The following is a 9,788-nucleotide window of genomic DNA, read 5'->3' on the forward strand; positions in this document are numbered from 1 at the left end:
CACCAGCAGCCACCGAAGCAACCTGATGTGAACTCTTCCCTTCCTGCCTGTATGCTCACTTTTCACTTAGTAACAGGGAGGCAATAGGGCAACATTGTTAAAACCAGCCAGAGGAAAACAGGATAGCAGAGCCCAGGGTGAACCATAGAACGATTTAAGGTGGAAGGGACCTCGAAGATCATCTAGCTCCAACCCCCTGCCATGGGCAGGGACACCTCCTACTAGTCTAGGTTGCTCAAAGTCCCATCCAGCCTGGCGTTAAACACCTCCGTGGATTGGGCCTCAACAACTTCTCTGGGCAACCTGTTCCAGTGCCTCACCACCCTCGAAGTGAACTATTTCTCCCTAATATCTAATCTAAATCTTCCTTCTTCCAGTTTGAAGCCATCCCCCCTTGTCCTATCAAGGGCCAGAGGACCTCAGACTGATGACAGAAGGAGATGGGGAAACTGGGAAACAATCACAACAACAACAAAAAAAAAACAACCCAAAGATGCAGAAACAGGGAAGTGACAAGACAAAACTGATGACAGAAACAGACACAAAGACAAACAGAGGACAAGCTGGAAAGGCTTGAAGGGACAGCATGGAGATGACCAAGACAGTCCACCTGGCATGTCACCACTTAAACCTGAATGACTACTTAGTTGTGCTGCCAGACAATAAGGAGAATGCAGAAAAGTGTGACTTGGTGCGGTCAAGCAATACCAAAGGGACAGTCTCATGAACAGATGAGAAAAAAAATTTACCACCAAAAGTGACTCCTGAGGAGCTGCTGGGAAATTGGAGTGTTTTTTAATTATTATTTCCGTACTCCTTCAATTGATGTTTTCCCTGAAGTTTATATTTACATTCCTTTTCTTCTGAAAGAGCCCTGACTGGTCAAGCTGGAAGCATCCTACCACTAATGGTACCTGGAACAGCTTTCTCAGTGATAACTCAAGCCAATTTAACTATGTGTCAAGAAGAACTGGTCTCTTGTTGCTATATCCCTCATCCTACATCTGGGTCGGGGCAATCCCAAGCACAAATATAGGCTCGGTGGGGTATGGCTGGAGAGCAGCCCTGAGGAGAGGGACCTGGGTGTGCTGATTGACCAGAAGCTCAGCAAGAGCCAGCAGTGTGCAATCGCAGCCCAGAAGGCCAACCGTATCCTGGGCTGCATCAAAAGAAGTGTGGCCAGCAGGTCAAGGGAGGTGATTCTGCCCCTCTACTCCGCTCTCGTGAGACCCCACCTGGAGTACTGTGTCCAGCTCTGGAGTCCCCAGCGTAAGAAAGACATGGACCTGCTGGAACGTGTCCAGAGGAGAGCCGTGAGGAGAGCCTGATCTTGTGGGAGGTGTCCCTGCCCATGGCAGGGGGGGTGGGACCCGATGATTTCAAGGGCCTTTCCCACCTAAACCATTCTATGATTCTATGGTTCTATGATTTTTGGGTGCAAGTATGTCTTGATTCCAGACCACATGAATTCTCTGAAGTAACTCCCACCTAGGACTCATATAAATGAGAAATGTACTTATTATGGGTCTGAGGAAAGCAAAATGCCTCAAGTTACCAACCATAATCAAACCAGCACATCCATGGTTTTCAGAGATGAGAAATCTGATCTTGCAACTTCCATTTTGCCTGCTAACACACCTTGTGTAGGCTAAGTACACTTCACTAAGGATGCATCCATTCCCTCTGAAAACTACCAAAACACAAAAAAAAAAAAATCAAAAAGAAAAGATCATTTTTTTTCTCCCTGTATAACATTCATGAAGTACTACTGATTTTACACTAAGAAACAATGAAAAGCAGTTTGATTCAAGTGATTGATTTCTAATGCGTCACAGGTATTCCAGATTTAAACAGTAGTTTAAGTTTTTACTATACTCATTTCAGTGCAAGTGACAGGCTATGACCAACATCAGGATTCTGTACACAGCCTCATACAGCAAAAATAGAAGTAGACAGTGCTTGTTGCTAAGGTAAAACAAAAGCTAAGATTCTCATATCAAAGCTTCCCACCTATACAAGTGCTCAACCATGGCTACGCAACTGCGATCTTATGTAGACTGACAGTAAAAAGCTGATCACAGAAGTTTACTACAGGACAAAACAGAATCTGTTTTCATTTCCTGTCATCTCCAAATAGATGACATCATCCCAAAATCTGCAGCAAATGCTTCTGCTTTGTACCTCTAACAGTTCTGCAAACAATGAGCACAGTCAGCTGCATGGAGGTACTCCCCTTTCATAACGCACGATCACATTGAGCCACTGATAACAGCTCTTTGGATAAAGTCATTGTAAAACTAGATTTGACATGTTGCAACTACATGCCCTGCAGGAGGAAAAAAATAAAAGGAAAAAAGAAAAAGCATCACTTTCATCAGTCTTAACAGAAAAAAAGTTTTAAGTACATCTACAGTAATTCCTTTTAAGTGCTACTGCAACCCGGTACATAAGGTATATTAAGGTTCTTGGTCTACTTTAAGTTCAACAAAAACAAACCAGACCCTTCTTGAAGCAAACACAGGTGTGCAATTTCTGTTCAGTTTTCAATGGCCACTGGTTAAAACAAATCTAATGACATGTTTTCATCTCATGGGATATAAGTGATCAGCCTGCATTTAATCAAACACAGAGCAGGGATTACACTGACAACAAGGAGTAGGGGGAGGAAGGGATGAGATACATACCCCATGGGTCAACAATTCAGGCAACTGTGATGTGAGATCTAAATTTTGAAGGACAGTCTGTAACATCAAACTAATTCAGTTTGTTATTTCCAGTGCAATGACTGAGGGCCAGAGGGACAGGAACTAATAAAAAATTTACATTTTTAAACACATTTCCAGAATACATGGGTGGGAAGGACAGGGAGAAAAGAGCCCCTGAAGTGCAGATCACATTACTGGATTAGGAGACAACACTCTTTACTGATGGCAATAACATTCATTATGGGCCCTTACATGCAGATGTTGGACAGCATCTTCCTAGCAGTGACAAGCATTAGAAAAAATTGATTCTTCAGATTGTGCTGTTGCTTAATGTGACATAGTGGGCAATTAGACCTGCTGCTTCAGTACACATCAATCAACAGGAACTTAAAAGCACAAAACAGCTCTTCCACACACTGTCAGAGAAGCATGACGTGTCTTGCTCTGTTGTTCTGTATGGATTCACTGCATTAGTATTATACACCTGTAGTTACAGAGCTAACCTCATGCCATGTCCCAATTTGTTCATTAAAGACACCACACTTGTTAAAAGCACATACTATTTGAGATGGTTAGGGATTTAAGGCTCTTAAACCAATAACGGACAGCTCCATTTCTCTTTTAACATTCTGAATGTATTTGGGATATAAGGTAACTTGCCATACGTTTCACCCAGAAATAAGGGAAAACCCTAAAAAGGCTGAGGAAATGCAGAACACTAATGCACCAGTTTTTCAATCACTGAATTGCTTACCAGCCATAAAAGTTTCTAATGAAGTTGAAGCTTATACACCACATAAGCCTCTAGAACTACAAGTTTCACAGGCAAGAGTAGAAGAGAACTGAAAATAACTTACAGACAGCTCTGTGGCCAGGGCAGATCAGCACAAGCTTTTCTTTTGGCCAGAGACTGATATGCCAAACAAAACTACAGAAGCACCTACTCTAAATTCACATTTAACTGTTGCAGCAAATGGGTGACCTTATTAAAATGGACTCTTGCCAAAAAAAAAAAAAGCATCCTGTCGCAAGAGAAAACCACCTGCAACTAACATCTAAGGCTGTCCTGACTTCCAAACTCAGCAAACAAGGGGATAGCCTAGTTTCTGTCAACTCCATAAGCAGATGTAGATTTTAGACTGTAGTTCCTACTAGTGACTATTACCTAAGTTATTTAAAGATCATCTAAACAGAAAAGCAGAGGAAAAAAAAAAAAATCATAGAATACCAGGTTGGAAGGGATTTCAAGGATCATCTGGTCCAACCTTTCTTGGCAAAAGCATGGTCTAGACAAGATGGCCCAGCACCCTGTCCAGCTGAATCTTGAAAGTGTCCCGTGTTGGGGAATCCACCACTTACCTGGGGAGATTATTCCAATTATTTCCTCTTGTGTCCAATCAGAATCTCCCCAGGAGTAACTTGTACCCATTACCCCTCATCTTTTCCTTGTAAAAAGGGAGTCTCCATCTTCTTTGTAGTCACCCTTAAATACCGGAACATGGTGATAAGGTCTCCCCTAAGCCTTCTTTTCTCCAGGCTGAACAAACCCAGTTCTCTCAGCCTTTCCTCATAGGGCAGGCTTCCCAGTCCTCTCATCATCTTTGTGGCCCTTCTCTGGACTCTCTCCAGATTGTCCACATCTTTTTTGGATAGCGGGGACCAAAACTGAACACAGTGTTCCAGGTGTGGCCTGACCAGCGCTGAGTAGAATGGGACAGTGACTTCTTTATCTCTGCTGGTGATGCCCTTGTTGATGCAACCCAGCATCCTGGTGGCTTTCTTTGCCGCAGCAGCAGCACACTGTTCACTCATATGGAATTTGTTGTCCACCATGACCCCAGGTCCTTTTCCACAGAGCTGCTCCCCAGCTGGGTAGATTGCAGCCTGTCCTGCACTCCTGGATTATGTTTTCCCAGGTGCAAGACCTTACACTTGTCCTTGTTGAACTTCATAAGGTTCTTGTTAGCCCACTCCTCCAGCCTATCCAGGTCTTCATGCAGGGCAGCTCTCTCTTCCGAACCATCGACTTCCCTAAGAATATATGCATTTACACCTTTTTTGGCTTCTTGAGACCAACTTCACTAATCTAGAAGCTACATCATCACCAAGAAAAGGGTGGTAAACTAGAAAAAGAAGGACCATCTTCCACTCCTTGAGATACAACAGAAGCGAGATAGACATTTGCATGATAAACCATAGCAGAGAATATAAACACACTGTGCAACTCCTACATTCTAGGAAAAATGCAAGAAAAGATGATCCAGCACTCGTACCACCAATGAGGGCTACAACAATCTCACAATGCAGTAATGAAACAGGCTCCAAATTTGATGAATGGAGCAACTGCTTGTAACTACTGTTTCCCTATATCTAAAATTTGGATAGCAAATACCTACCACTTCTGAGAGCTTAAAATAGTCAGATGGAAAGCATCTAGTAACTATTAACAAATTCAGCTACTTCAGCTTAATTAGCACAAGACTTCAAACAAGTCAAATCTTTAACAGTAATCTTAGCACTAGCCAGAGCCAGGTGTGTGCATTAACTTCTCTAGCTAATCCTAGTACTTCAGAAGAAAGCTAGTATTTCAATACAACCCTTCTCAAATGGGAGAGACTGCTAGCTAGAGAAAGTTGCTAGCTTCAGCAACAAAATACCCCACTTATTCTGTTCTTCTGGTAAAGATATATGAAAAAACAGTGGAATGTGCTGCACATTTAAAATGTATGTCTGGAACCCAGAGCAGTGTAAGCAACTAAAATGCTGCTCTATTTGTTGCAGTGGTACTTCAATACATTACAAGCTGATTCTGAAGCACTTGAATATTATTAATACTTCAGACTTGTCCCAGTTATGAATGGGGAGAGCTAGGCAAACATTCCCAAAATGCTGCAAACATAACAGAGTAAAACAGCTTTTGCCATTAATGAGAACATCCCCTTTTTAACCCCAAAAGAACAGAATCTGTGGAGTTTCAAGCCTTTTCTTCTTATGGCCTTCGACCAAGAGAGGCGTACAGGTAGCTGATCCTATACTATCTGGAAACAAGTTCAACTCTGTTGACCATACCAGGACTTACTCCCAATACTGCCACAGGAACTCAAATTATTTTGTTGCAGAAAACAATTTGTATTCTTTTGATAAATACTAATTAACCAAAATTTAATACATCTAAACACACTACAGCAATTAAATGACTCCACTTAAAAAAAATCCATTCCAAAGCAAGCTATACAACTGTCACCTTTTCCTTGTTAAAGCTCAGAAGAGAAATGGTACTATTTATTGACAATTATATTTTTGGTTAGAAATTTGGTGAAATGAGAATGCTTATTGAATTACTTTAACAAAGCAGACAAAAAACATCTAGCAAAAAAAATCAAGTTGGACAGAAGTTTTAAAATGGAAAAATAAAATCTGCCAGCAGATCAGACATCACTTGCCATTTCATACATTTGAACTCAGCCAAAATAAGCGTCTGCTGCATTTTGTATGTGAATAATGGGACCAGTGTTACACTACTATAGATTCATCAATTTTTCCTCTTATACTAGGGTCACATGCACTACCCACTCTCACCACACATTTCATATTTTCCCAGCAAAACTCAGTATGGTACTGACAGAAAATACACCCTATTAAATTAACTATTCCACCTACAAACAACTCTGCCTGCCCTGCAGCAAGCAGGCTAAAACCTTGAGCTCAGCATGGAAGCCACTTTTTCAAATCCTAGTTGCACCCTCAGTCTGAGCAGTTTAAATACACATAAGGCCACCCACAGCCTTCTCCCACACCCTACAGAATCTCTCCCATAATATGATTAAAACTGCTGAACTTTTCCAGCCATCAGATGTCTATGTTTTCCACTAACATACCTCACTTCTCTAAACCAAATGAGCCACGTTTTGAGAATGCAAGTTTCCTGCAAATTCACTTAATTTAGGAATCAGCAACCATGGAATAGTTTGGGTTGGACAGGACCTTCAAAGACGATCTAATCCAATGCCTGTGCCACAGGCAGAGACATCTTTCACTACGTCAGGTTGCTCAAAGCCCTGTTCCAGCCAGCTTTGAACACTTCCAATGATGGAGCATCCACAACTGCTACAGGAAACCTGTCTCACCACCCTCATCATAAAAAGATTTCTTCCTTATGTCTAATCTAAATCTACCCTCTTTCAGTTTCATCTCCCAGTGTTGCCTGTTTTCCAGGAAACATCCCTATTCACCATAGGTTACTCCTTCACCAAATACACAGAGATACATGAAAGCAGAAATTCTAAAAACTTCCTGCTACTGAAGCACCTAAGAGCTGATCCCAGCACACCTGGGAAAGTGTGGTCCTCAAAACACTTTTCTGCGAAGTGACAACGTAAAACTCAAACATACCTCATAAGCTTGGTTTGCCTTTGTCTTGGCAACACTAATGTGAGAAACGTGAATTCCATGTTAGATGTTACAGATGTGACATTCTTCACGTGCTTACTTGACTTTTGTGGGGTTTTATGCATTTTTTTCCACCCATCAATATGTCACTGGTACAGTTTCATCTTTTGATGCTAGCTCATTTTGTCCTTAATTCATACATCACTCCTACTAAGCCAATACATTATCTGTCTTCATGCAACCCTTCCTACCAAGGCTGAGACAAGAAGCATACACAGAAATACACATCTGAAAAGATCCGAGGTTTTGCTGCACTGAAGGACAAAACTTACAGACAAGGAAAAAAAAACCCTCATCACTGTTCAAGATGAACACTCAGTTCAGCTACTTTCATACCTTCACTGAGCCAAGGTCTCAGCAGGGACATACTCCTTCCCAGACTAACTCAACAGAACAAAGAAATAAAACTGAAATATAAAAAAAGTGAGTCAAGCTAATAAAAGTTATGGTCCCATTGCAGTAATGCCTAAATAAGAATCAATCTCATTTCATCTCCAGATACAGTACCAGTTAATTCTGCTTTCATTTTTCCTACCGAGTCAAAACAGGACTGAATGACTGTATTAAAAAGATGACGTAGATGGGAAATACAATCAGTAGTCAACAGTGAATTAAATTCCACTACCAGAAGTCATATTTTAAATGAGCAAGTTCCACTCATTTTAATTAAACATGGAACTGGTGCATAACGGAGCATAAACAGCAAGCAGGAAATGGTTCTGAAGTAAGTACTTACACCTTAATTATTTCTTGAAAAGGCTTGTTAACTTTAGAGAAGACCAGAGCTGGTAGCAAAGATTAAGTTCTGCTCTTTAAAAACATACAGAAACAGAAGTATCATTACAGATTATAAAAAAAAAAATAAAATAATACACTGACAAGTGAAAACAACAGCAGACACCTAAAAAGGCTTGGCAGTGGTACCTACACCAAGTACACTTCTGGAATTGAACTCATTTGGAACACAGCAAGTTAAATTGTCCTAAGCAATCTTGTCTAGTGTAGAAAAGTAGAAATCTACCTTTGTGCAGTCAAACTGAGGCTGCCCTCAGCTATAGCAGATAAAAACCAGAATATAATAAGTAGAAGAGCTGCTTGCTGTGTTGTATATTAGAAAATTTAGTGGCCTACACCACCTGAAGGCAGCACGCTCCAGTCCTGAGCAGACGCATCTTCCTTGCCATCTCTTGATTTTGGAGTCCTCAAACAGCAAAGGCCACTCTTTACAATTGCTTAAATGGAAACATCATTCAGCCTATAGTCCAACGATGGACTGAAGTTTCAGGAATGAAAGCCACAAGCAACAGGGAAAAAACAAAGACAGAGTCAGTACATCTGTTAAACAAGGTTCCTTCTATGTGTGCAACTGCCACAGCTGAGGTTCGCAGCACTGAAGATACACAAACATGCAGACAATCCTCACCCTCTGTGAAGAAAAGCAGAGCAACTACCCAATCCCCAAGACGTGACTTTCAAGGACGCTCCACCTGCCACTCTCACCTTTGCACACTGCTTGAGAAAGCCTTTCTGTATCACAGGTGTCATTCTCCCCTCCCTGTTCTGCAGACCTCACCAGCTACATTCAGACAGTAGAATCCTAAGCATCTTAAAATAACCCCTACACTCACCTACTTCAATTGCAATTGTTTCCACATAAAATTAGTTTCAAGATTTGCATTTCCTCACTTTAAAAAAAATAGATTGAAAGGTCTGCTTTCTGTCTGTGTAAAACAACAATTCAATTTGCCCTCCCAGCACTGCAATCCTATACTTCTAGTTAATGTTTGGAGCAAGAGTTTAAGGACTAGTGTAGACTGAAAGCTTGCACTTCACTACAAACACAAGATGATCTTTCTACCGTGAATATACAGAGCAAAATCCAGAGACTTGCAAGGCACTGGGAGTGACAGACACATGCACAATTACAAGCCTCCCAATGATAAGAGCATATGAAGACTAAACTTGAGTTTCACGCTCAAGTGGAACAGAAAGGACGCAATAGCCACAGAAAGACTCTGCTTTCAGAAGAAATCTAAGAAGGCTACATGATATCCATACAGCCAGGAATTGAACACCCTTACACACACACTCTTCATTCATTACCTCTCCCCCGAGCAGAAAGTAGTTTTGCCAAAATTCCCTTATACCCTCAGCACCACCTAGTTCTTGCATGAGACTTCAAAGTAGCTGTCAAGGCATTTAAGCAGCAGTAAAACTATCCCTCTTTTGCAGGTGTGGGAACAGGGCACAAGGCTGAAGCAGTTTTCACCCAGCCATGCAGCTCAGCCAGCAACAGAGCCAGAAAAGAACTTGTATTTCCTGAATCCCAAATCCACACCTACCCAAAGAATGTCACTGCATTCTCTCAGGTTTGGACCACTATCTTTGTCCCCCCATTTTTCCCTATCACATCACTTCAGCTTTTCATCTCACTGTAAAAGGCTCAAGGATGTTCTTCTGTATTAATAACACAAAATTGGACTTGGTCCAAACTTCATTTCTAAGTTACTACTTCAAATTCATTTAAGTCTGCAATTTTGTTATGCACTGTATCTCCACTCTTCCTCAGTGGTATAAACTTTTTTTCCTGCATATTAGAAATTTCTTCAGCAGCTACAGTAATGAATGCAACTC

This window comes from Charadrius vociferus, unplaced genomic scaffold, assembly GCF_000708025.1.
Source record: "Charadrius vociferus isolate BGI_N301 unplaced genomic scaffold, ASM70802v2 scaffold37, whole genome shotgun sequence".
In the NCBI taxonomy this organism is placed as follows: domain Eukaryota; kingdom Metazoa; phylum Chordata; class Aves; order Charadriiformes; family Charadriidae; genus Charadrius; species Charadrius vociferus.